Here is a 27,654-nt window from a genome sequence, read left to right as displayed (position 1 = left end):
CAGTCATTTAGGTATGAGGGCGTGTTAGGATTTATGACTTTGACTCATGGTCAGACCAGTAACAATATCAGAGCCAGAAAATCCAGTCAAACTTCAGTGAAGTTGGTAATGACACAAAAGGAGGTCAGATTATGGCCAGAACCTAAAATCTATACAGCCTGTTAGCTGCACCTGTTAGTTGCACCTTCTGCTTTCATACTTACTGTTCCACAAAAGACACAAAGAGGTTTGTGGTCAGTTATGAGCAAGGAATCAAAGACACAAATAACTCGAATAAACTGTGTGAACTAGCACACAAGCTAGATATGGGAGCTACTGAGACAGTCTTGGGCAAGCATGTTTCCTGTTAGCGTTAAGTGTCGTGGCATCAAGCATCTAACTGAAACTATTTCCCCAGGATACATGGATAAACTGCTGCGCTTACTTCCAGTTTGACTCGTCTGAGGAAAAAACCGGGGTGACCTTGGCTCAGGTGGTAGAGCGAGTCGGCCTATGTTCGGAGGGTCGGCAGTCTGATCCCCGTCCAGCCAATTGTGTCATGGTCGTTGTGGCCTTGGGCAAGACACTTAACCCACCTTGCGTCGTGTGAATGTCTATGACTGCTGTATGTTTGAGGTGATGGTCGGAGGGGCTGGAGGCACTGAATGGCAGCCACGCATCCGTCAGTCTGCCCCAGGGCAGCTGTGGCTAATCGTAGTTCACCACCACCAGTATGACTGTGTGTGAATGAATGGAACCTGGAGCGCTTTGGGTGTCTTGAAAAGCGGCATACAAATCCAATCCATAATTATTATTCATTAAATGTCTATTGATACATGGCCTCTTTTCTTTAGTTCGCTACGAGCTCATGATGCTCGTAGACTGACTTCACTTCCAGGAACAGATCCTCCTGTACAACTGATGTCAAAGTCTGAGTAAAGTGAGTTGAACCTAACTTTGAATGTTCACACCTCGCCTGTGATTTTTCATAAGACTCCCATGATCCTCCTCTGCTGTTCACACTGATTTATAACGTGAGAAGACTCTCTCTCTCTCTCTCTGTCTCTCTCCATCCTTGGTTAACCTTCTGTAAACACAACCTCATGCCAAGATCCTGCATCTCATCTTCAGTTCAGGAAAACTGGCAAATATCTTCCGGTGTGATAAGAGCTAATCAACCATCAACAGTGAAGGAAAACAGGAGGTGAAGAGAAAGTACACTCAGCCCAGAGCTGAAGTTTGCACAACAGAACAGACCATAACAAAGAGCCATTCTTCTTTTCTTCCATTAATTCACACAGATCAGAGCGGACGACCGGTAGGAACATTAGCATTCGAGCCAGACGGAGTGAAACAGAGAGAGCAGGACGGAGCAGCAGGATGGCCAAGAACACCGACTGAACAACAACAGAGAGAAAACACTGAAAACATCAGAAACTAAAACACAAAGGAGCACAGAGCTGTCAGGAGCATTAGCATGTTAGCCAAAAACTCTGAATGAACGACAGAAACAAAGAGTTTCTGTTTTTCCTCTCAGACACAAAGAATGACAGAGAAAAGGCTGAAAACCTTAACAGCATCTGTCGTCTCTCAGCCAGGTGTGTCTGTCAGCTTTCATACCACAGCCATGGAAAATATGTGCGTCCTATCATCAGGCAGGTGTCCACTTCTATCTTTAATCTGGACACCTTCAACAGATGCTGCTGTCTGCGGAAACTGTTATTTCAATACGGGATGATGTGTGCACCATATGGTTTGACATTTGGTATTACAGCTGCCAGGAAAATGACAACAACGGAAACATGCCGTCGTCTGACATACAGAGAGAGAGACGATTAAGTGTCGATGTATGACCAACTCAGCGGTATCTGTTATTTCAAACTTAAGGTGTTAGCTTGTCAGGATCTGTGGAAATGATGAAGAAGACTTTTAAAATAAGATAATTCTGCAAAGGAGTACTGATTGCTCTGTACGTGTGACACACGTGTGCTACAGGCATCAAATGATGTTGTACTCGAGCATCTACAGTCCTGCTAGCTGCTCTGTGAGGCTGTAATTATACACAGCAGTGCTTTGGGCTAAATGCTAACGTCAGCATGCTGACTGTAAGGTTGGCTAGTCGATTAATTAATAAGTTGATGTACAGAAAAAGTTTAAAATGATATTTTTTGTTGAAGGAATTTTTTAAGAAAAATAGTTTAGTTCTTATTAGCTAATGTTAGCATGCTTACAAGCTAAACTAAGGTGTCGTGACACTACCAGATTTGAGGTGCTTTGAGCTCAATGCTAACACCAACATGCTAACATGCTGTTGTTTATGGAGGACTGAGACTGCCACAATCAAAAATGAAATAAATAAATAATGTGTCATTTAATATTCCCAAATTATATTAAAATAAATATTTATATTAATTTATACACATGAGTCGTCAATGCAGTATTTTTACTCTGATACAAGTACTTTTACTTAAGTAAAAGATCAAAACACTTCCTCCAACACTGGATATATTATTCACTACATGTCTCTCTCTCTCTCTCACTCTCTCACACGCACACACGCACGCATGCACACACGCACGCACGCACGCACGCACGCACACACACACACACACACACACACACACAGATAGTCTCCTAAGTTAAAACCCAAACAGTATCATCTGACACCATGACTTCATCGTATGGAGTGTGTGTGTGTGTGTGTGTGTGTGTGACCGTCTGAGCTCTGGTTTCAGTCAATATGTGGAGTGGATTTGTGTTTATTTGAGCCTTTAGTCAATACTGTTGTTTGTCTGAGTGTGTGAGTGAGAGCGTTTGTGACCATGATAATGAGTCTCCGTTTTGGTTCATTTCAACTCACACACACACAGAGACACACAGGCACACACAGAGACACACAGACACACACACACACACACACACCCACCCACACACACGCACAGACTGGTCAGTTGGCAGTGCTCAGATATTTTTACATGCGGCTTCCTCTCAATATCAGCTGTCACATCCAATAGGAACAGAGACAAAGAGATGGTAGGAACCAAAATCTGGCAGCGTTTTGGTTCCTACCCTCCTGTCAGAGCAGATGAAGTCACTGGTCTCACTGGGTTGCACTGGGATTCAGTTCCTGGTTTCTTTTTGATTTTAAGCCACAGATCCAAACAGTGAAAAGAAATTATCATGTTCAAGGGGTTTATGTTTATTTCTTCACTTTGATAATTTATTTTATCCCAAAAACTGAATGTGAATGTGAGCAGATATTCAAACAGAGTCATAATGGACCAAAACAAATTTAAATGTTGACTGATATTATCTATCAAGAGTCATTTCAAAACCTCACTGCCAGGATTACAATGACGAAAGATGACGTCTCTTCATTTTATTTTAATTCAACCCATTTCTACATGTGTGATTAGTCTGTGAATGTAGAACATGAAAGTCTCTTCAGGTTGTTAAAATAGCCAAATTTGCAGATGGAACACTGAATGGCAGCCACAGCCCACAGTAAAAGTACTTACTTACTGTAACTGCTGAAAAAACCAGCATAGACCAGCCCCAAATATTATGCTGGTCTTGCTAGTGATTGGTCACCATCAAGTCCAGCATATGTTGTGTTTTTGGTGCTGGTTTTAGTGCTGGTCTATGCTGGTTTTTTCAGCAGGGTTTCAGAGGCTGCCAACATGGCTGCCACATTAGCATGTGTGCTAAAAACAAAGCAGCGGGTGGAGGAAGCGATACGGGGTGGAGCAGGAGGAGGAGGAGGAGGAGGAGGCAGCGGGGCATTGAGGAACAGACAGCTGCGGGAAAAAACAGACTCAGACTGACTGCAAGTTTCTGACATTTGACTGAAAACGTGAAACGAAGATTCAGAGCGACAGACTGAAGCATCACAGAGAGCCGACTACAGTCTGTCAGCCTCCTGCTGCATTACCGTGGCAACCGTGTGTGTGTGTGTGTGTGTGTGTGTGTGCACTATCTCCAATCACTCAACAATCACACAAGCACACACACACACACACACACAAACACACACACACAGATGAGATCAGATGCCCTCTAGACTGTGAAGCGTGTCCTCGCTGTCTCTGCTGCTGCAGCCAATGATAACATGAACGCACACACACACACACACACACACACACACACCTTAGATATACTCTGTGTGCACTTTTGGTCGATCTGATGCCCTCTGAATACTAACACACACACACACACACACACACACACACACACAGAGGTGGAGGACATGTTACAACCAGTTTCAAAGGTTTTCTCTGTTTCTTTGTTTTTCTCTCATGGTTGCTGTCCTCAGGAAGCCACATTCTTGTTGTTTTTCTGGACAGAAGAAATCATTCAGCTGCTTGTCAATACATAATTGACATATTTCACAACAAGGATTCTGGTAAATATAGGAATGTGAGCCGACACAGATCCAAATCAGAACATTAAAAACACAAATTGCAGCTCAGCAGACTGTCCAAATGAAGCTTTAAGATTCCCATCATGCTTTGCTCCCATCAGCTATGACACTTAGTGACATCCATAAATAACAGGATTTATATCACATCACACTGTATCCCATTATACACTGCAGGCAGGCGCCGGAGCTTTAACTGGTCTGTAGTAAAACCAACGAAGAAGAAGAAGAAGAAGAAGAAGAAGAAGAAGAAGAAGAAGAAGAAGACGAAGTAGAAGAAGAAGTAGAATAACAGTGGGCAGAATGGATTACACGCTGTCTGTTTCAATCGATAATAATGCATTTTATTTAAAGGTGCCTTTCAAAGCACTGAAGGACAGTGCACATAACAACAACAGTATAACAAATACAGGGAACAATTTAGTGCAAACGAGGATAAATAAATAAATAAGAAGATGCAACCACTGAACTAGTATATCACCAGACTCCCTTAATAAAACATCTGATTTGTTAGATAGGCTTTATAATAAGTTTGATTCTGTGTCTAAAGTGCTAAAGTCTTACCTGCCAACATTGATCAGCTGTTTGAACACACTGTTTACACTGATTTCACCATTTACACTCCATTTATAAAGAAGAAACATTTCATGATCTACATGTCCCATTTTACAAAGACACTAAACAGTAACAATATAGGCTCCTTCTTTGTCCCCGTGGAGAAAGTCCCCAGACTCCCTTAACAAATGTCTCAGTTTAGTGAGTTGTTGAGTTAGCAGACACTTTATAAACTCTGTAAACTCTGTCTCTGACTCATTCTTCATTATTTGTTCCGTCTTGTAAATTCAGCAAATGTTCGACTTGAACTTCTTTTTTTTTTTGGTAAAAACATCATATCTGTTTGTCCCAGTGATGTTTATTTGCATATAGCATAGTGAAACATTTAGCGGCTAAAGAGACAGATATTTCCCTCAGGAGCAGGTGGAGACCAAAAACAGAGCTAAAATTGAGAATATTGGACTCCGAATTATTGACCATGTTGATCTGTAACTGCTGGATGTGTATTTGCCCTTAATATAATTCTATACATGATTTATGAATCCTTCTTACATTTCTCTGACTCAGTTTTTTAGAAATTAAAATAAAGAGAAACCATTATATAACTCTCATTAAGAGGCTGAGTGTTCTCACCACATCCTCCACATACAGACTGATAAGTTTCCTGTCCATATGATACTGGGAGTGTAGCTTCCTGTCTATATGATAATAGCTTCCTGTCTATAAGCACTCTGATGCTGCTTACGTTTGTTATCCAGAGGTCATACAGATTAACATTTCCTCCTCTACTCTGTTCCCACGCCGGTTAACATCCACCCTGCTGCCCTCCACAAGGAAAAATAAAAAGTCCTTGTGCTGATGCATTCATCCCCATCATTATGTGTCATGTGACCTCATTATGCTGTCGTCTCTTCCCTGAGGCAGTGCTGCCGGCTGCACATCCACCCCGGCTGACTGCAGGGGAGGACGTCAACTACGCTACCCAGAATCCCACAGGGAGCTATCATGGGGTCAGTGATTGGGCCTGGGTACTTCCTGTTTACAGCCTGTGCTAATGGTCTCAGAGGACAACAGTGAACCATAATGAAGATAAGAGAAGAAGACTGAGCTTCACTGTAACCACAAACATGACCAACCACAGATTAAAGGTGCGGTATGTAGGAATTTCATAACAGTTGAATTCATACTCCAAACAAGTAGCAAGGAGAGGGCAGAAACTGTGACTGCTGTTATCTTATTTAGCTGTGCGGCTAGCAGTCCAGACTGTGAGCATGGTGCAACGGCAAAGTGTTGGTTTTCTTTGGAGTGGTGCAGGGCTAGGGTTAGTTGGTTAGCATGCTAACATCAGTTAATTTCTCTGCAACACCAAATAGAAATGTCATAATGTCGAAACTGTTATCTATTCACATTTTATTGATAACTTTACATATTGTCCCCTACAATAGGTTTATGGGTTAAAATACTTTTCCTGCAGATTATTCTCATCCGTCCTCAGTTCACTTCTATGAAACATGAATACCAATGAACCAAGTGTCCTCAGAAACATCAGTGACTCTGTGAACAGTAATTACAGGGAGATTCTCTTTTGAGATGAGAAAAGATTAGATGTCCACACCTCGTGTTATCAGCCTGCCTAAACAAGCTAACAGAAGTTAGACCTTCCTGATGTACCTGCTTTCAGCTGTAGTTTATTATTCATCATGTTTTTGTTAGAGTGTGCTTTCCTCGCATGATGACACAGTTTAGAACAGTAAGAACAAGAAACAGGAATGAACATTTTATTTTGCAAGGTTTGAATTCTGTCGGGTTGTTGGTCTTTCTTAATAAATGTTCTCAGCAACATAACAATTAAAAACATATCTGTTAAAGCTGTTTGCATTAAATCAATGCAATCAGGTGCATTTTCATTTTGTAATCTCTGATACAGCTGCAGACCTCTTTATTGTGTAAGCATATCAATATAAGGATGCTCCCATTGGTTGGCCAATATTCATTCTAGATATTTTGATTGGTGTTCTCTATAAAGGATGATCAGAACAGCCGATCAGTTTTCTTTAAAAATACTGTAGCATGCTGCAGGGCCCAAGCCTAACGGCGTCCCACCATACCTCAGTAGAGGGCGACAGAAAATGTGTCTGGGAAGAACAGGCTCGTTAAGGAAATGACAAACTGAACCGAGCGCTGACTGCAACACATGCTGTTACTATAGTTACAACCAATGGTTGGCTACTCTGGGCAAGGGTAAAAAAATATGAATATGCTGCACCAAAAGGAAAATGCAAATCTGGACTGAAATTGGCAAGAAATCTAGCTAGCTGCTAGCAGCCAGCGAGCAAGAGAGCACTGCCATGTTTTTGGCGAAGGCAGCAAACAGCTAACGGAGCTAAACACACAGCAGGACAGAGAGTCTGTATTCAGAGGAACATGAAGTGTGAAACAGTGAACTGCTGTTCAACAACAAATTCACTGCAAACAAAAGTACTGAAGTCTACTGAGTCTAGTTTTGAGATGGACGTACTTCGAGTTTGGAGTTACAGACACTTTACATCATTTCACCAAACTTCTGTCAGAGATGACGTACCCAGAGACAATTATGAGAGTATAGAGAATCATGGAGTCCTGTGATAAACAGTCAGTACAGCGGAGCAGTAATACTCCATCAGAGCTGCATCTGTCTGATAGATTTACTCCTCCAGCTAACTAAATCCATTAACACCCAGACTCACACAGGGAGCATTAGAGCTCATAAACTGGTTGTTAGCCTGCAGCTTCAGAGGCAGCTGGTCTAACCGACTGGAAGCAGGTTGACAGTTCAATTTCCTCCAACAGATACCTGAGACTTAACAGTCAGCTTCTCTACAGGTAACATATTATACTGATATTATATTGTCAATGTGATTATTCCAGGAGCCACACTTTAAAATCATCATGATAATAAGCACAATCACTTTTGTGCCGTGATGGAGGGTTAATTCATATCTTTCACTGAAATACAATTACAAAATGTTAGTGCCAAAAAAACATAAAACTCAGAATTGCCGGTTTTAGAATAATACATATTATTCCGAAAACACATTAGATTATCTCTTAATAAAAGCAAGGAATCTCTGTGTGTCTGTGTGTCCGTGTGTGTGTCTCAAATATCTATGCAGATCAGGATCACACTAACCTGAGATTTTCAACATGGCTGCTGCGTGGTGTGGGGTGTGCAATGTCGGATTTGTTTGGACTACAATGATACCGTTAATAAATTATTTTATAAATGATTTACCAATTCCACTAGCATTGTCAACCATAGCTACCATAGTCACATGCACACCAGAGCCAATCACTGCAGAGCCCAACTCCACGACACACAGTAAGAAACAAGCGGATTTATACCTGCAGTGGTGCAAGCTGGACCGGGATTTTGCCGGTGGTTCGGTCCCGTTCTGTGCATCTGTTGTGGATTAATGAGACTGAACGAGTCTGGGCCGAGTCTGTTCCGGTCTGAGGAGATCCGGATACACGAGGACAACAAACTGGAATCGTAATCTTTGGATGTTCGTGTGTAGCTAGCTGCTAGCCCACCCCCCCACCCACCTCCTGAGTTGAGAGATGCACCGGCGCATCGGTGTGTCTGCAAACATTGCCGTCAAGTTTGCTTTGTGTCTGGTGCAGGAAGAAACGGTAAAAACAGGCTTTTGTCAGGAAAGTGTCCACAAGCAAAAAAACACGTTCCTATTGGTGGAAAAAGGCAACACACCAATCACAAAATTATATGGCAAAGCATGTGATTTAGTTGCTAAGGAACAGGGGAAGTTGTGGGAGGGACGGCGGCGAAAGAGTGACAGCAGCAGTGGCGGTGACAGACACAGCGACAGAGATCGCGAGTTTTGAGAGTTGAGAGATTTGTGACATATAGTGTTTTTGGAGTGTATAGTTAGTGTGTTATGCAGTGTTTGGTGTAGTGTGTTTAGTGAGTAGTGGAGTCGTTTTTTTGTGTTGTGAGTCAAAACAACGAGGAGACTGCTGAATGTGGAGCAGGCAGTGCAGCTGGAAGGAGCTGAGGCATTGCCTTTAAATGTAAATAGTTACATATATAACTTTGTAAATTTCAAAAACATATGCACAAATTTAGCAAACAACAATTTATATTTGCATTATAAGCAGTGGCGGCCTTAGGCATCTGGGGGCCCATTTCAATACTACATATGAGGCCCTATCCCATAAAACATTTAATTACCGATATGTTTGCGCCCATGCGTCTCTGATGCATTGAAACTTGAAAGGATGCAGTTGCCTAAACTCATCATGCCTCCCAGGGACGCGCATGGTCTTAAAACGATACATTGTGACCAAGTGTTAAAATCTCTATAGGGCAAGAAACTAGGAATGAGCAGGGAAAAAAAACAAGGACTGAAGTTGGTTTTCAACAAAATGCAAATGCATTTTTCATATTTATGTGCATTTTAAGACACGAATAGGTATCTTATTACAATCCAAAACTATAACACCTATAACAATCATGAACTTGAAAATTGGCAACAAAAGTACCGTATATTACCAAATAATAGCCGGGTATCAATTAACCACAGGGTCCCTTTAAACACCAGGTGCAGGTGTATATTTTGATAAATAACCGCCGGTTCCAAATAAATGCCGAGTCTAATTCATTTATTTTTTTTAATCAAGGAAGAAGACGTGACCACTGACACTGCACGTTTTTCTTCTTCGCCTTTTTCACATATTGTGCTGCTTTCTGTCAGTCAATATCACATTGATGATCTCCATGGTTCTGGTGCAGCAAAACAATAAAAAGTACGACTTGAAATTCAAACTTTCTGTCGTAAAATATGCAGAGGAAAACTCAGGAGAAGCAGCCGCTAGATGTTTCTCTGTCCACCCCAAGAGAGTGAGAGAAACTGAGCTTCAGCGTCTGTCTGAGGAGGACAGCAACAGGACCAGGCTGCCTGGTGGAGGGAGGAAGAAGGCCAGTGAGGAGCCTGAGATAAACATGCGGGAATGAGTTATCAGCAAACAGGCACGACACGAGAGAGTGTCCCGCAAAATGATCAGGGCGAAACTGATTGCATGTACGCCACCGTGAGTGACAGCAGAGATGAGGAGTTTGCAGCGAGTGCTGGTTGGCTGAATCGTTTCCTCTGCCGCAACAACTTCACTCGCAGAAGGATGCCAGAGAATTCAGAGAGAAGCTGGCGAAGTTTGTGACATTTTCATCCCGGATTTTTGTGAGGAAGGAATTAAACGCCTGTCCCAAATTGCCGCCTGGTCCCAAATTGGCGCCTGGTCTGTTAAGTGATTGAAACAAATAAACACCCCGGCTATTATTTGGTATTTTACGGTAGCCTAGTAAGCGCAACGTGCTCCGCATTATTTTAGCACCACGGACAGCGTGCAGGAAAAGAACAGACAGGCTACAGACAGACTCGTCCTTTATAGAAATCCGCCCTTTCTGTTTTTCAGTGCTGAGAATGCTCTAATTATGTCATCTCTGTCGAGTGATCTTGTGACGTCGTGCTGAATTGAGATTTGAGCGAGGGCTGACAGCCGCTCCTGCAGCATCGTTGACCTCAGGTGTGTTTTAATGAGTTTCAAGCGAGAGAAACTCCTCTCTCCGCTTGCTACAGTCACAGGGACTGTCAACATCAGTCGGAGGGCGATGCTGAGGTTTGGGTACAGGTCCAGCAGGTTGTTGGTGTAGATGTAGCTCAACATCTGCAGGCCAGTATTTTCCTGTACCGGCACAGCGGTGACAGCAGCCGATACCTCGCGCACGAGCTCCGCCGCGCAGCTATACCCTCGGCTGCCAGGGCCCGTTTCAATTGAAACGGTTGAAACGTAGGTAAGGCCGCCTATGATTATAAGTAATAAAAATGGTTCGTTAAACATATTTGTGGTTTTCACAGTCAAAAATCAAACTTTTTCCTACTCTGATTTTATGTTTTTTAGTGCATTGTTTTAATACAGTATGTTAAAATGAAACAATAACTGTACACTGTACACACATGTGAGGTTGTGCTGAAAATAATGACACAAAACAAGGCAAGGTAAATAGTTTTTAATGTGAAATATAATGGTATAATCAAAAGTAGTCAAAAATGGCTAATCATATCCCTGCTGTCCCACCTTCAAACACAGCCTCATTTGGCCATCCATGAAAACGCTACTTAACCTCCCACTTTTCTATAGGAATACATACTTCCTATGGGCACTGCACTAGTATATCATAATTATAATTATTGGTTAATGTGTTCATCACTTTAATGGTGCAGCTGCTAAAGGGGGAGCTCATTTTAATGACTTTACAAACTTATAATTGAGGACACTCAGGTCATGTTGTCAGTATTTCTGCCGCTGTTAAATGTTTCAGCAGACAGTTTTCATGCCTCAATGTTCAATATCAACTCCTTATATTTGGATGTGGGAACATTTTGCCGAGATAATGAACACTGACTAACTGGCACAAAAAGGGAATAGTGGTTTTGATTTTTATTTATGCTGGTGTTTTTTATTTTTTGCTTTGTTTGTGTAAGCATGTCATCTTTTACATAAAGAGACCAAAAGCAAACAAACGTCATGTTCTGATTTAATGCTGAATTTACAAGAAGGCTCCAATGATTTAGAATTTGTCAGAGACAATATTTACAATGTTTGGAAAGTTTCCTCTGCATCAACTACTCACAAAATTGAGTGATTTTTAAAGGGAGTCTGGGGACTTTCTTTCTCTCTTCGTCTCCTTGCTGTTGCTGCTCTGACCTTTAGTTTGTAGCTGTCTGCTGTGCTGATAAATACGGTTGATCCTAACTATTAGATAAAAGGATTGTTATCCTGGCATTTCAAACTGATAGATATAAAAAAAAAACATGAATATTGTGCAGCATTTACAAAAGTGACCAGCGTCCTGCAGCTCCAGTTACTCCACAAGTAATCCTGTACAAACACACGCCGTTCTGATATATGCATGTACTGTATATAAATATTCATGTGTATATGAACTGTTGAACTCTTATTCACTCGGTTGTTACCTGAGAATAAAACACAGACTCTGCATGTACTGCAGCTCTGTGAATACTGATAATAAAACACAATAAAGTAAATAATTAATATGAGGAGACGCACTCAGCTGCTGTCTGTGAGACGCCTTAAACTTCACACAGTCAGCACTTTAGATGCTCAGGTTTGTTTTATTTATACTTACTGTCATGAGTGGAGAAAAAACAGCAAACACATAAGTAAATAACTAAATCATAAAGTTGTTTTGTTGTTTTCATCTATTAAATGTGATGTAATGATTGAAATACTTAAAATAAGTTTCCAGGTCCTTCAGTACTTTAAATGTAGAAATACTACGTTGTAAAAAGGACAAATATAGGCTAAATAAATAAATGAATAAACGGCTCAATTAATGAGTAAACATTCCATTAAATGAGTAAACATTCCATTAAATACACCAGAAATTTAATCTAATTATGTACCTTCATGTAAATTCCCTTATTTAATTACTTTCCCTCTTTGTTTTGCATTTTGAGTGATTCATTCATTTTTTAATTTATCTTTATCAATGTATTACCTTCCTAAATGCAACACAAATTTCAAATTATGACAGAGATATGACTTTATGTCACAATTCATAAATTAATCAATGCATTCATGTATTTTTGGTACATTTAATGAAATATCTTCTTATTTATGAACCTTTTCATTATTCATTTATTTTGTCAGTTTTAGTCCTCTTTACTGTTTGAGAATTAACTGATTTTTAGTCTTAGCAGTCTCAATAATTTAGTCTTTAAAGGTTCCTAGCGCCCAATGTGACATCTTCCCCAACAAGACGTGGCGGCGTCTTGAGGGTAGTTCTGTCATGTATTGTGTTACCATGGCAACCAAGTTATACTACTGATAGGAATCATTTTTTTTCTCTGATGTGTTTCAGGGTAAAAACCAATCAGTGACCTGCCTGTTTAAAGTATAACTCCAGTAATTAGACCGGCCCCAGTGATTAATAATTCATGCAGTAATTATAATCCATCTTCATGTGTTACTGGTCTGATACTGGGAATCTGTTAATTAGGACTTCTACAGTAATTGGATCATGTGTTTTTAATTAGAACATGTTTAATAATGACTGAAGATCTGATGAACTGATGGAGGGGGGAGGGGTAAAAGCATCACCGTGGCAACCACAGCACATCGACTGCCAGTGTGCAGGATCAGCAGCAGGTCAAGTGGTTTGGAGCATCGACAAACCACAAGATGTGACCTTTGACCCCAACAAGCTCTGTTCTGACAGTATACATCTCTCTCTCTTCCTCTCTCTCTCTTTACAGTTTACCTCACTCTACCTCCACGTGTACACACACACACACACACACACACACACACATACACACTAGAAGAAGAAACTGAATGGCAAAGGTTCAGAAAAGTGAACACGGTGTACGACCTGTCGTATTGTTAATGGATTTATTTTTGGTGTATTTACATTTCTGTACTGTTCGTTCTGCTTTTCCTCCATTTAAAAGGGAAAGATTGTAATTGCCATATTTATTTGACAGTTACTGACTAACAAGACTGTATCATTTTAAAGCTAATTACATTTGCCAAAGGTATAAATTACTACAAAATAATCTCAACAAGCCTCAGCAAATATAATCACAATTAATAATAAATTAATCAATACAATCAATACAGTATCAATAACATTAGAATATTGATATATATGTAAAAAGAAAATAGCCATTCTACAAACATTACTTACACACACTTTGCAATAGATGAATACATGTATTTATAAATAAAATGGTAAAACAAAAGGTACGTAAATAAATAAAGTCGTACAAAATGAATACACACAGTAGCAGAAATATTAATCTATGTCAAATTTGCCTCCCTTTATTTGCTTACTTATCTTAATTAATTTTATTACTGAGCCATTTATCAATTTCTTTGCTTTTTTTCTTGTGGTACTACACGCCTGGATTTGTCATGTTCGGCTTGGTTGATAAAGAATTTGTGATTTAAAAAAAAACAGCAAAAACATTTCAGGGGAAAACTGTCATATAAATAAAGAGCAAAATGATAAGGTTATATTTCTCAGCATTGTGGTTAAATTTGTTATTTGTTATCAACCTCTTTGGGCCTCCATACAGATGTGTTTGTCTTTGGTGTTCATGGAAAGTCAAATTTTGTTTCAATGGACTCATCTAAACTTGAGTTCCACTGAGCCGCTCCTCTATGGATCTACAGAGGTAAACAGTGTGTGTGTGTGTGTGTGTGTACGTGTGCATGTGTGTGTGTGTGGACCTGCTGGTGGCCTTTGGACTGTACACTGAGTGCTCTGTTCTCTCTCTCTCTCTCTCTCTCTCTCACACACACACACACACACACACACGCACACACACACTCACATACACACACACTCACATACACACACACACACACACACACTTCAGCTCAAGTATCACTTCTCTTTAAACAACAAGGCAGCAGTGTGTCTGCACTCCCCTGGAGCTGGCACAGTGTGTCCAGTGTGTGTGTGAGTGTGTCTGTAACCTCTTACTTCATTCAAACAGCCTGTCCATCCAGATGTTATTTGCAAACAGACAGAGAAGATCCTCCATGTTTCTATCCCAACACATTATTATTAATGTGACTCACTCTATTGTGACATCACCAGGGGAAACATCTGAAGACTGCAGTTGATGTTAAACTCTGCTGTCAGACTTTTAACACCTCACATTGATACTGCAAGCTTCTGAATCGAATCTAAAGGTTTTTACTGCTGGTTTCAAAACCTTGAACCGTCCGACACATCTTACTGTTGTTCATAATAAGACTCAACTGTGAGATCACTTCAAACTGCCAGTACAATCCTGGAAACCTTGAACTTTGATCTGAGCAGGAAACATTTTCAAACTTTCCAAGGAAGACCAGTTCATGCCATCGTTTCATTTAAAGGAAGAGGACAAATGTCACAAAACTAACTTCCTCCAACCGCCCACTACATCCAGACCAGATCTTTAATGGGTATAACACTGTTTAGCTGAAATCAAGATGTTACGTGAAGTAATATATATATATCTATATATATAACACAGAGTTTGTCGCTCTTAAGTTTACCTGAATTACTTCTTTGCTGCTGCAATAATAACAACAGCCAATAGAGGTCACCTTCCAACAACACACCTAAACATGCGTGGCAAAAAGCTGCTTTCACATATATGTTGATATGTTCAAACTTCTACTATCATACGAACATACTCAGACAACCATTCAAGATTGTGTGACAACATCTGTAAAGCACTGGATATTTTTGATTAGACATTGGGACATTTTCCAAGTGTTTGTGGTTGTTGTGCCTAAATCTCATCCAACCACGCAAAGTGTTGACGCAAAATAAAACAAAAAATTAAACCTAAGTTTCAAGATAAAGAAAAATAAGGTTTCAACACTGCCAACATTTATTCTGGTGATTGTGTTGCCTCGAGGATGTTAAGAGGAATTTTTCTCACCTGTCCATCAGGTGTGTCAGAGGAGGAGGAGCAGTTTGTTATGGAGCTACAGTCCAAAGCTGACATGTATCTAAACTGACCGACAGGGCTGAGCTTCAGACTGCAGTCAGTCTCAGAGGAACGGGCAGTGTTTTGCTTTGTTTGAGGACACATTACTCCACAATTGTACATAATAATCATAACATACATGTTCATCATTAAAACTTTTTAACATCTTGTTTCTCTTAATCTAATCTGTTTGAAACTATGTTGGCAGATGAAACACCGACTTCTGCCAACAACATTTTCTTAAATGAGTTCCACATTCAGATGGAAAAGACCTGCGTGTATGTGTGTGCGCGCGCATGTGTTTTAGTCTAATAGGATCAGTTTGGCCTCTTCCACTCTTCCTGCCCCGAGAATAAAAACATTTGCACTGACCGCAGAATCCAACACACATAAGTGAACTTCTACACTTGTGAGGACTCTCAGTTACACAAAACAGATTCCTGCGGTCCAAACGCTAATCTATACATCTATACATTAATACTATGCATCTATACATCTACAGATCTATAGATCTATACATCTACAGATCTTTATACATCTACACATATACAGATCTATACATCTACACATATACAGATCTATAGATCTATACATCTACAGATCTACAGATCTTTATACATCTACAGATCTACAGATCTTTATACATCTACACATATACAGATCTATAGATCTATACATCTACAGATCTACAGATCTTTATACATCTACAGATCTACAGATCTTTATACATCTACACATATACAGATCTATACATCTACACATATACAGATCTATACATCTACATATCTCTACCTTTGCAGATCTACAGATCTATGCATCTACAGATCTACAGATCTATAGATCTACATATCTACAGATCTTTACATCTACACATCAACAGATCTATACATCTACACATATACAGATCTATACATCTACACATATACAGATCTATACATCTACATATCTCTACCTTTGCAGATCTACAGATCTATGCATCTACAGATCTACAGATCTATAGATCTACATATCTACAGATCTTTACATCTACACATCAACAGATCTATACATCTACACATATACAGATCTATACATCTACATATCTATACATCTACAGATCTATAGATCTATGCATCTACAGATCTACAGATCTATAGATCTACATATCTACAGATCTATGCATCTACACATCTACAGATCTATACATCTACACATCTACAGATCTATACATCTACAGATCTATAGATCTATGCTTCTACAGATCTACAGATCTATAGATCTACATGTCTACAGATCTATGCATCTACACATCTACAGATCTATACATCTACAGATCTATAGATCTATGCTTCTACAGATCTACAGATCTATAGATCTACATGTCTACAGATCTATGCATCTACACAGCTACAGATCTATACATCTGCACATATACAGATCTAAACATCTACATATCTATACATCTACAGATCTATAGATCTATGCATCTACACATCTACAGATCTATACATCTACATATCTATACATCTATATGTCTATGCATCTATACATGTACAGATCAATACATCTGCAGATCTATACATCTATACATCTGTAGATCTATACATCTACACATCTACAGATCTATACATATACAGATCTATACGTCTACAGATTTATGCATCTTTTCTGTTCTCTGTAAAATTCTTCACAAAGTCTTCACAAACCCAAAGACAGAAACACAAGAGTGCACACACACACACACACACACACACACACACACACACACACACACACACACACACACACACACACACATTGTTACCATCTGAAGTTTCTCCACACAGACTGGAAGCTTTCCCAACTCTTTTAAACCTGTGTGTGTGTGTGTGTGTGTGTATGTGTGTGTGTGTGTGTGTAGGGGTATGGAGGTTCGGCTGGGGGAAATGGGAGCTTTTGTTACCGTGGGAACAGACGCTTGACAGACAGGGCACTCGACCGTTGACGTGGTAACGGGAGATTCTTATCTCTGTTGGCCAATCAGCTTCATCCCGGGGGAGTCTGTGTGACCCAGTGCTTCACCACAGTAAACCTTCCTTTCTCCCTCTAAAGTACCATGCAGGTCGCAGGTTTGATTCCCACATGAACAAAGTGCACATCATTGAAGTTAAGATTCTTCAGGAAGTCCTGCAGGCGTCCCTAAACAACCGTTCACTGATCGTTTCATTCAGAAAGTTCTAGAGATGCTGCAGAAGTTTGAAGATGTTGTTTTGGAGGTTCTGAGAAGTTTCTGATCACCTTCAGGCAAAGATCTGCATAATTTCAAAGAGAGAAGTTCTGAGGGGGTTTGACTGATCCTCATGAGACTTTCAGATCCCCCGAAGGTTTCAGGGTCCATATGAGAAACACTTAAGGCAGTCCTGTCTAATCCGCAGGGTCCAAAAGAATCTCCAAGCAACCAGATCACCAGAATAAATGTGTTTTCTGCAAAAACCACAAATACATTGAAACTTACTACTTTAGTTTCAATTCTCGATTTTTTCACAGAAAACACGTTTTGTTTTCAAATACCTGTTTCTGTTGACACAAACCTCAGAAATATCCAGTGGTGTCATGCTAAGGGGTGTTCCAACAAGGGTACCTCACGATTCAATTCGATTTCGATTATGGGAGCTTCGATACTTCGATTATAATGATTGTCGATTCGATTCGATTATTGGTGCCATGATTCTTCGATTATTGCGATTTTTAATGCTTTTTTACATACAAGATTGATTTTGTCTTCATCTGTGGCTACATTTGTAAATAAATAGCCTATAAGTTAACGCAGTTCCTCTAAAACTACACTCATTAAGTACATAACAAGGTTTTTTGAACATCTGACTTGTATTTTTCAAAGACACAAAATATTTTATTTCATGACTATGTAAACACTTGCACTTTGACCTACTTAACTTTGACCAGGGAAAGCTCCACTTGCAAGAGAGCCCCCTCTATTGGTGGAAAACACTGAAAACAGTCAAGCCCTGGATTTAATGAGTTCATTACAGTTTTTATTGATTGCTTTGACCTGTTTAAACAAACTGGAATCCACTCGGTTTTCATCATCACTGTCTCAGCAGAGCCCAAGACACCTCTTGCAAATGTGTTAACCCTTTCTCATTGGATTGACACATTTTCCCCACCCTTTTGCAGAACAGTTAACACGGATGTCATTCAAGCAGTCCAAACTCCATTGTTTTAGCTATGGTAACCAAACAGAAACCATCTGTTCCTAACTATTAGAAACTACCTACATCAGTATGAAATCACTGAAGCACCTGTTTGACACTCCTAAACACAAATCTTCAATGAGCAATCAGTCTGCAGGCCTCAAAAAGTGCAGCGGCTGTGTTGTTCTTTGCCAACATGGATTGAAGAGGTCTAAGGCAGATGAGAGTGAGAAATAGGTGCAGAGGAATGTCAAGGTTGGATGGCATGCAAGAAGATTTTTCCCTTGGTTCATTGCAAGAGAGGATAATGAATGTGATGTGGATGAGGCCATGTGGCCCCATCGTCAAGACAGAAGAGCCTGAGTATCAATAGTGGCTATTTCTTATACTCTACAGTAATAGATTGTTATACTTTACTGTAATATTTTATATCTTTATCTTCTTTTCTATGTTTTAAAACAGGTCAGTTGTTCAGGAAAATGCTTGCTGTGAAGCTGCAGAAATGTTTTGTGGACTATGAGACTACCAGCTTTCTTATTTTCTTATACTCTAATAGATTTTATTTTGGTTTCCATGTATTTTGTGTAATATTTACAGTATTTCAGTTTTCAGCCAAAGTTCGAAAAAAAAGAATCAATGGAATCAAAAAATGCATCAAAGCATTTCTGATTCTGGATTCAATTCTTTGCAAGAAGGCAAATTTGACAACAAATGGCATGAAAGCTACATAGAGTAATAGGCCACAATGACAAGCAATGGTGCACCGATTTGCACTGAGTGCTGTATTTTTAATTTTGTTGTCCACTGTGTAATGGTTGATTGGAAGAGCTCATACACTTGTTTGCAAGTTGTGTTGTTTGAAGGCAAAATTAGCTTTTGTTGCATATTTTAAATGTTTTGGCACGGTTAGAGCCTTTTGCAAACAAAATGAGTCATTTTGACCATGAGTGCCACTGTTTCGGCCTGTGTGTTAACTGTTTTGAAAATATGGAGTTTGAGTTGACTGCTGCATCAAAGCAATCAATAAAAACTGTAATTCAAGTAAACAAGATATGTACTTCCATCAAATTTATTTAATGGAAAATGGAAACTTATTCAGTCTGGAATATGGATAGGATAACTTAACAAAAAAGCTGCCATATTCCAAGGGAACAAATTGCATTCTTCTGAATGAAAGTGCATAATTCAACTGAACTCATGAACTCATTGTTTTTTTGAGCTGTAGCCAAGTCAGATTCCCAATTTGTAATTTGTGAAACATGTTACAGGGCACGTTACTCGACACGTGCTAAAAAAATAAGATAAGATTTACAGCCTCACCACACACCATGTTCTCTAATGCAGACATCAAGTTTAAATATTTGACCAACAGTGTTTTACAGGAGGATGATCTGAACAGCTGTTCTATTCACACTCAAAATGTTTTTTGTCTTTTCAATGTAATTTTCAATCTATGAAATCAAACTGTGCCTTTTTTTCCCAAGCTTCTCTCAAGTTTTACTCTTTCAAATAATCAACCATCTACAGAACTTTTCAGCATGCTATTTTTCTACTTCTTCTTCTCATCATCATTATCATTAATTAATATTATTATTATTATTAATATTGTTAAAGTGAGCCTCTTATCGTTTAACAGAAAAATACATCATACAAACAGCAACTTTTGCAGCTTTGTCAGTCTAATGGTGAGTTGTCAGCTTTCTGTCATCACTGTTAATAATCAAAGAAGCTCTGAGGCTTTACATTTGTTCTATATGTTATAATACAAGATTTCAGCATTGAGCTACAATCAGGTTACATTCATGATTTTGTACAGTCAAACTAACCAAAAACTTCTTATTGATTATTATAAAGTTTCAGGGCGTTCCTGTAACCATGGTAACTCACGGTGCCAGAGGGGAGGGAGAGACGCTGAATGAAGCCGTTTCACAGATACAATGCAGACATAGTCCAGACTATAGCTGTTATTTCACACATGTAGGAGACTCTCCGTGTCAGACGAGTTCTCACATGTTGACTAAACTCAAAAACCAATTGGTAACGTAGCAGCGCGACGAGTCCTTGCTAGCTAAGCTGCTAAACTTTAGCGCTGCTCCCTGTTTAGATCCCACCCTGTGTGGGTCACTACACTGTCATTGGTCAGGCGCACACACGCTGTTAACGATACCATTGGCTGTAGAGTGTGACAATCTGTCAATAAAGATCAGCCAACAGTTGTTCTCCTCACATCAACATTGATCTCATAAGTCACCTCTGTGAAGTTTGAATGATGGAAATCCGACGGAGAACTTTAATCCATCTGAATTTATTCAGTCTGGAGCTTAAGCACAGTGAGGTGAACACAACACAAACACAGTAGAGCAGAGTGGCACTCACACTCATTGGTGAGGGAGTTTGTAGCGCAGCTCCATGGTGCGCACCACTAACCGAAACTAACGTTACTGCTCCGTTTGTTGTGGTCCCACTCACTAAACAGTCCGGGCGGCGCGCGCTCTAAGGTTCCAGTTCCGTGTTTTTTGTTCCGGTCTTGCGGCAAAGCATCGACGTTAATTAATCGATGCCAAATCGTCACGTGACGCATCGCGATGCATCGCCACATCGATGAATTGCACCCACCTCTAATGCTGACATAAGTAAAACCTCGCCCTGAACTGTGGTCTCTGGCCTGGTTGCCATCTGGTTCAGTTGTGGCACATAGCCTATTTGTTTTCTTACCACAAACATGGCTGGTAAATGTCTTGACATTCAGATATAAAGAATCCAGTGGTTTCACACCTACAAATGTTGAAAAACCCTCTTCAACGATGGTCTCTGGCTTGGCAGCTGACTCTGGTTAGGTTTAGATACAAAAAACACTGGGTCAGTATTAGAAAAAGATCATGTTTTGACCTTATATATCTGGTTGTAGGTGATTGTCGTACCTTCAGGTGATCAGATTTCATCATAAATGACACAATTTTCCAAGGTACGTGTGAACCTGCAGATTTTCCTGACATATATCTGTCGCACACTCATTCAGGAATTGTTCACATTAAATCAGATTAGATTTGGCGCTGGGGCTGTGAGCTAACATGGCTGTATTAATCATAATTACGCTGCTGGCAGTGAGCTCGTCAGATGATTCAGTGTGACAGACCAAACAGTCAGTGATCATCAGAGTTCTGTTAGACCTGATCAGATCCAATCAGTGAAGTTTAATTGATCCCTGTGGAGAACCTGACCCACGATGATCAGCTGTGATTGACAGATCCTCCTTCACGTCAGCACTCATGGGTTGATTTAATTCATGATTTTTCAGTCATTTAGTCTTTTCAGTGACCTGAAACCTCACTAAAGATGACTGAACAGCTGATCAGCTTGGAGCAGCTCAGTCACTAGGATAAAATGTTTTTTTTATTTTAAGGTTCAGCTAATCAAAGATACGTTCAAATGTCTACGTGTCAAATGTATCATATCAACATTTGTACAACGCATGCCACATTCACATGACTTGCAATGAGATGACTTTCATGTCAGGAGGTGGAGGTAGATGGTGGTGGAGGTACAGATAGACATGATGGCCAGCAAGCTGTAGACCACTGTTCAAAACTGCATTTTTAACATTTGTATGCATGAAACCACTGAAGATCTTCAATAAGACATCAGGACATTTTCCAAAACATGATCTTTACAGAACCCTAACAAAATGTTTTTTGTGCCTAAACCTAAGCCAAAACACGCGCTGAAGTGCCCTCCTGGGAACCAAAATGCATTTAAGTGCCCTCTTGGGTGGCAAAAATGCGCGCTAAAGTGCCCTCTTGGGAGCCAAAACATGCACTAAATGCCATCTTGGGAGCCAAAACACATGCTAAAGTGCCCTCTTGGGAGCCAAAACCCGTGCTAAAGTGCCCTCTTGGTTGGCAAAACAAACTGAACTGCCCTCTTGGGTGGAAAAAACACACTAAATTGCCCCCTTGGCTGGTTGAAACATGATAAACTACCCTCTTGGTTGGCAAAAAACTTGCACTAAAGTGCCCTCTTGGGTGGCAAAAATGCACTCTAAAGTGCCCTCTTGGGAGCCAAAACGTGCTAAAGTGCCCTCTTGGTTGGCAAAACACACTAAACTGCCCTTGTGGATGGAAAGAACACACTAAACTGCCCCCTTGGTTGATTAAAACATGATAAACTGCCCTCTTGGGAGGCAAAAACACGTGCTAAAGTGCCCTCCTGGTATGTGCACTTTTTTTTCTTTTCGCCCCTGCCCTTCAAAAAGTCTATGCACGCCACCGATGAAACCACTGGATTTTAATACCCAATGTCAAGACCTTTACCAGCCATGTTTGTGGTAAAGACAAAAGGTACTTTAAACATAGGTTAAAAAACCAGAGACCACTGTTTGAGCTGGGTTTGTGAGTGTGAAGCCACTAAACCTAACCACAGCATTAGCACAGTGTTGTCACTACATAAAGCTGTAAATTGAACATATGTATAAAGTATAAAGTTACAACACATCTGTGGTTTGTAGAAATTGGGTTGGTCTTTCTTGGTGACATCACAACATCATGTGAAAAAGCTTGTCTTGTCACCAGCTTTACTTTTCAGCTTTGATGCGACATGAAATAAAAATAAAAAGTTTGAACGTTTGAACAGTTTTAATTTTCTCACTTTCTCACACTGTAATAACAGATTTTATAGCATGTGAGCTTCTGTAATTATCTGTTAGGAAAGAAAATGTTCCTTTTTATTTCCTCTCGGTTGTCTGACAGCTCAAGGTGAGACATATTTTAGCCGTGAAGTCATTAAGGTGGAGGACGGACGATGGTGAATATAATGATCGGAGACTTTTTGTTTTGGCAGCTGAGAACCTGAATCCAGTCTGGACCAGTGTGGATACTAAGACCCAGACTGCCTTCCTCCTCCTCCTCCTCCTCCTCCTCCCCTCCGCCTGTCTGGGAGGTGGAGGTGAGCGGAGTCAGGTAGCAGGTTGTGAATAAGAGCGTTTGTGGAAAAAGACTTGAGCAGCCGCTGATACAAAGAGGGCATTTAGAGAGCGAGGGGCCACATCTGGAGGGAAACTCAAATACCAACCAATTAACCACAACACCTTATCCTTCTCACTGTGTGTGTGTGTGTGTGTGTGTGTGTGTGTGTGGACAGTATCATCAGGTTTCACCGCTCCGCGCTGCACTTGCACTCTATATGTTGTTTTATTTGTGTTCGACCTGTTTCAGTTTCACGTTACAGTTTTAAACTCCCACTGAGACGGATTTCTACATTTTCATTTTTGACTTTTATATTTTGAGACTATATTTCATCAATACATCAGTTTGGGCGTCAATTGACAATTATTGTTATATTTGATTATTTCCTGGATTAATCGATTGTTATAATATATTGATAAATGTCAATCTGTGTTTAGTTCTCAAGTGTCTCAACATATTTTCAGTTAACTGTCATAGAGGAGGAGGAAAATATTCACATTTAACAAGATGGAATCAAATAATTATGGCTTTATTTTTTTAAAAACTCAAAAATTATCACCAATCAACAAGATAATCAGCAGATAATAAAATATCAATAATGAAAGCATCGTTAGTTGGAGCTAGTCAGGGATGCAACTAAAGATGTTTTCTTTCGATGACTGATTAATCATTTTGAAGACTGAACACTATCCCTGCTGTCAGCTTCATTTTCTGTTTTTCTCAGTTTTATATAACTAAACTAAACATCAGGGCTGCAACTAACAACTGTCTCCATTGTCGATTGTTTTCTTCGCCCATCAATCGGTTGTTTGGTGCCTAAAATGTCAGAAAATGGTGTTCATATCTAACCCTTTGAACTCTGCAATAGAAATGGTTCACCCGTGCCTTCATGGTGCTTTTGGTTATTGTGATGTCATTTCTTGGAGTATCTTTAAATGCTTACATTTTTCCTGAAATCTGTACAACCTAAGCTAAAATGTTATTTAAAGTGAAACTCTCATCAAAATGGAACCAAGGCTTTATTTGTGATTCAATATGAGTCAAACCTTCGGGTAAATGCATAATTATGACGAAAGAGGCACGATGGCATCGAAATCACTATTTTTAAAACACTAAGAAGGCTCGACACAACATAAAACTTTGCTCGTAGCATCACTAGGTCTCTACTCATGAACACGAGCATTGAGAACATTGTTTTTGTACACAGAGTTTATGAAAAAGAAGGTTTTTGAACTACTCACGTTAGCTGCTGCATCATCGGCGCGCGGCCGTCATGGCAGGCAAAAAGTGTCGATCCACGAGTGCAACCATCAGGAAGGAGAGTAATGGTGGGATGCTCCTCAAGCTTAGTTCCATATGAATGCACGGATAATTCATTGTTTTGTCGTTAGCGAAAAGCAACATTGACGTCCACGTTGAAAAGGGAGCCTCATATTACAAGCAATACTACAATCAGCAGCCGGAAAAGTCACGTGACATCTCGCGTGGATAGATTAAAAGTGCCTCTTTCGTCATAATTATGCATTTACCCGAAGGTTTGGCTCATATTCAATCACAAATAAAGCCTTGGTTGCATTTTGGTGAGAGTTTCACTTTAAGTCAGTAATCAATTATAAATGATAAAAGTATGGAATGATGTCATAAATCAATACAAAAGTTTTTAAAAAGTTATCAAATTTTACTAAATAAATTCATAAAACACATTGATCCAAAATATTTCTAAATGTAGAGACATGAACAAAAAATATTTCTGAACACTCATCAACTCATCTGAACTTGGCACATATATCAGTCTTTAAGCTCACCTTTATAAGGCATTTTGACAGTTTCATCTGTGATAGAAATACCTCCAGTTCCTCCAGCACCTTCATGGGTATGTGCTTTTATTTGTTTTTTCTTGGAGATGCTTCCTGTGCTAAATATGCTCCCAGAAACATAAAACCCTCTAATCAAAACTGCAAAACACACTGTGCTCAAAACTCTCTTCATCTCTCTCTGAGGACTGTCGACCTGCCTCCCCTCACTCCACCCACTCACTCTGCGTTTTCACCACGTGTTGCAACGCAGATCACATAACGTAATGACATCATCACATATGTTTACAAGAACTGAAGTCGTATCTTCCTGCTGCAAAAAGAAAGAATCTATCTATTTTAAAGACGATCATAAACATGGATCTTCCTCGGACACTAGCAGGTCTGATAGTTCCACTACTTCATATTAGAAAAAGAAAAGACGGTTTGGCTGTTTGACCTGGTGGCCTGAAGACAGCCAACAGTTACTGAGGCTGTGTGTGTGTGTGTGTGTGTGTGTCTATGTGTGTGTAGCCCCTCAGGGTCTCAGCTCAGTCTATAAATAGAGACTGCACTTACACACACACACATTACGACTGTCACACACCAGCAGAAGACATTTGTCCCACACATTTGCTCTCCCTCAGCTTGAGCAGCGCCACTGAGATGGCATCATTTAAGTAATAATAACTGCTGCCCCGCCCCTTTGTCCCTGCTGCTATGGAAAAAAAACACAGAGGAAGGAGGAGGGGACATGAGGATGTGAGGAAGAGGAGAGGAAGGAAGGGAAAAGATGGAAAGGAAGAATGGTTTTAGAGAGTGAGGAGGAGGAGAAAAAAGACTGAGTGAGAGTGGAGATGGGGGGGAGAAGGAAGGGAGGCAAACATCCACGTCTGAGACTAAATGATAGAATAAAACAATTAAAATACCACCAAACACAAATATTATTAATGAAAATGTCCTGCATTCACAAGGTTACTGCAGTGAAAGTATTCAAGTTCCACCAGGAAGATGTACTTCAAGGGTTCAAAGTAAAAGTAATCAAAGAAGTCAAATAATAAAATAATGTTGCTTCTGACAGCATCCCATCACTGAACTGTTCAGCTTCACACAAACAAAACGTCTTACCTGACAGAAGCTCATCTGTCAGTCAGTGCTGTAAAAAGTCATCACAAGTAAAGATACTGTATTCTGTTTTGGCTCTGGTGGATCATGTAATCTGTAAAGTAACTAGTAACTAAAGTAATCGAATGAATGTTGTAGAGTGGAGGTATTAAGTAGCAGAAAGTAGAAATACTAAAGCACAAGTACCTGTACTTCATAGATTTTTTGGGTAAATGTACTAAGTTACATTTAATGACTGTATTAAGTGTTTATAAATAAATTCATAGAGTATTTTCTCTATGAATCCATTGTTTGACACCTTCACAATGTTTGTTTAGTCCAACCAACCATCCAACCTCATGTAATATGTATCAGAATTATAGATTATGATAGTTTACATGTGTAAAAATTATGGAAATGATCATTTCTGTGATGTGAGGAGGCAGAATGAGTCACGATAGAAGTGGTCCGAGTACTGAGCCCTGTTGTACTGAATCTCACTCTGATAGTGGCGTTATTCATATTATGAAGACCCGCCATTTTGTGGTTGCTTGCAGCTCTGTGGTTTCATTCAGCTCCATTCATGTGCAGTGGGCGTGCCTCTAGACCTGCAACCAATCGGAGCCATGAAATATGTGATGACAAAATTTAAGAGACGACAGCAATCAGTCAAAACCAGCTTTTCAGCTTCTGGTGAACGTAATTCAGAGTTCCTGGTCTGAAGAAAGAGCAAATATTGTCTGGTTCACAGGCTAACTTAAATAGGGTAGGGTCCTTTCTCCGTTCCGTCAGAGCTCCTCAGCTTGAACATTAGCAGACTCCGGGTTTGCGTCGTAGATTGTTAGAAGTGATTCTCAGGCAGACGGACTACAGACAGACATGGGACACGTAAATGTTTCAGTTTTTCTGCTAGTGATGATTAATAATCTGCACCAAAACATCCTCTAATATCATTTGGATGATAGACACAATCCTGCAGCGTCAACACACACACACACATACTATGGTGGCAGATGGTCGCCTGAGAGGAAAGAGAGATACCTGAAACTCTGAGAGAGATTTAAACAACTAATCTAATGAAAGTGATTCAAACACACGCACACACACACACAC

At 39.9% G+C, this 27,654-nt stretch overlaps 1 protein-coding gene across 2 annotated transcripts in view; it reads right to left on the bottom strand.

Annotated features, from left to right (window-relative positions):
* The window catches only part of mgat4b (alpha-1,3-mannosyl-glycoprotein 4-beta-N-acetylglucosaminyltransferase B), a 143,374-nt gene that overhangs the window by 93,827 nt on the left and 21,893 nt on the right, over nt 1-27,654 (bottom strand). The window lies entirely within an intron of this gene.

The sequence above is a fragment of the Sparus aurata genome, chromosome 18 (genome assembly GCF_900880675.1).
Source record: "Sparus aurata chromosome 18, fSpaAur1.1, whole genome shotgun sequence".
Lineage (NCBI taxonomy): Eukaryota > Metazoa > Chordata > Actinopteri > Spariformes > Sparidae > Sparus > Sparus aurata.
The sequence above is the reverse complement of the archived record's forward strand: the minus strand, read 5'-3'. Positions and strand labels throughout refer to the sequence as shown.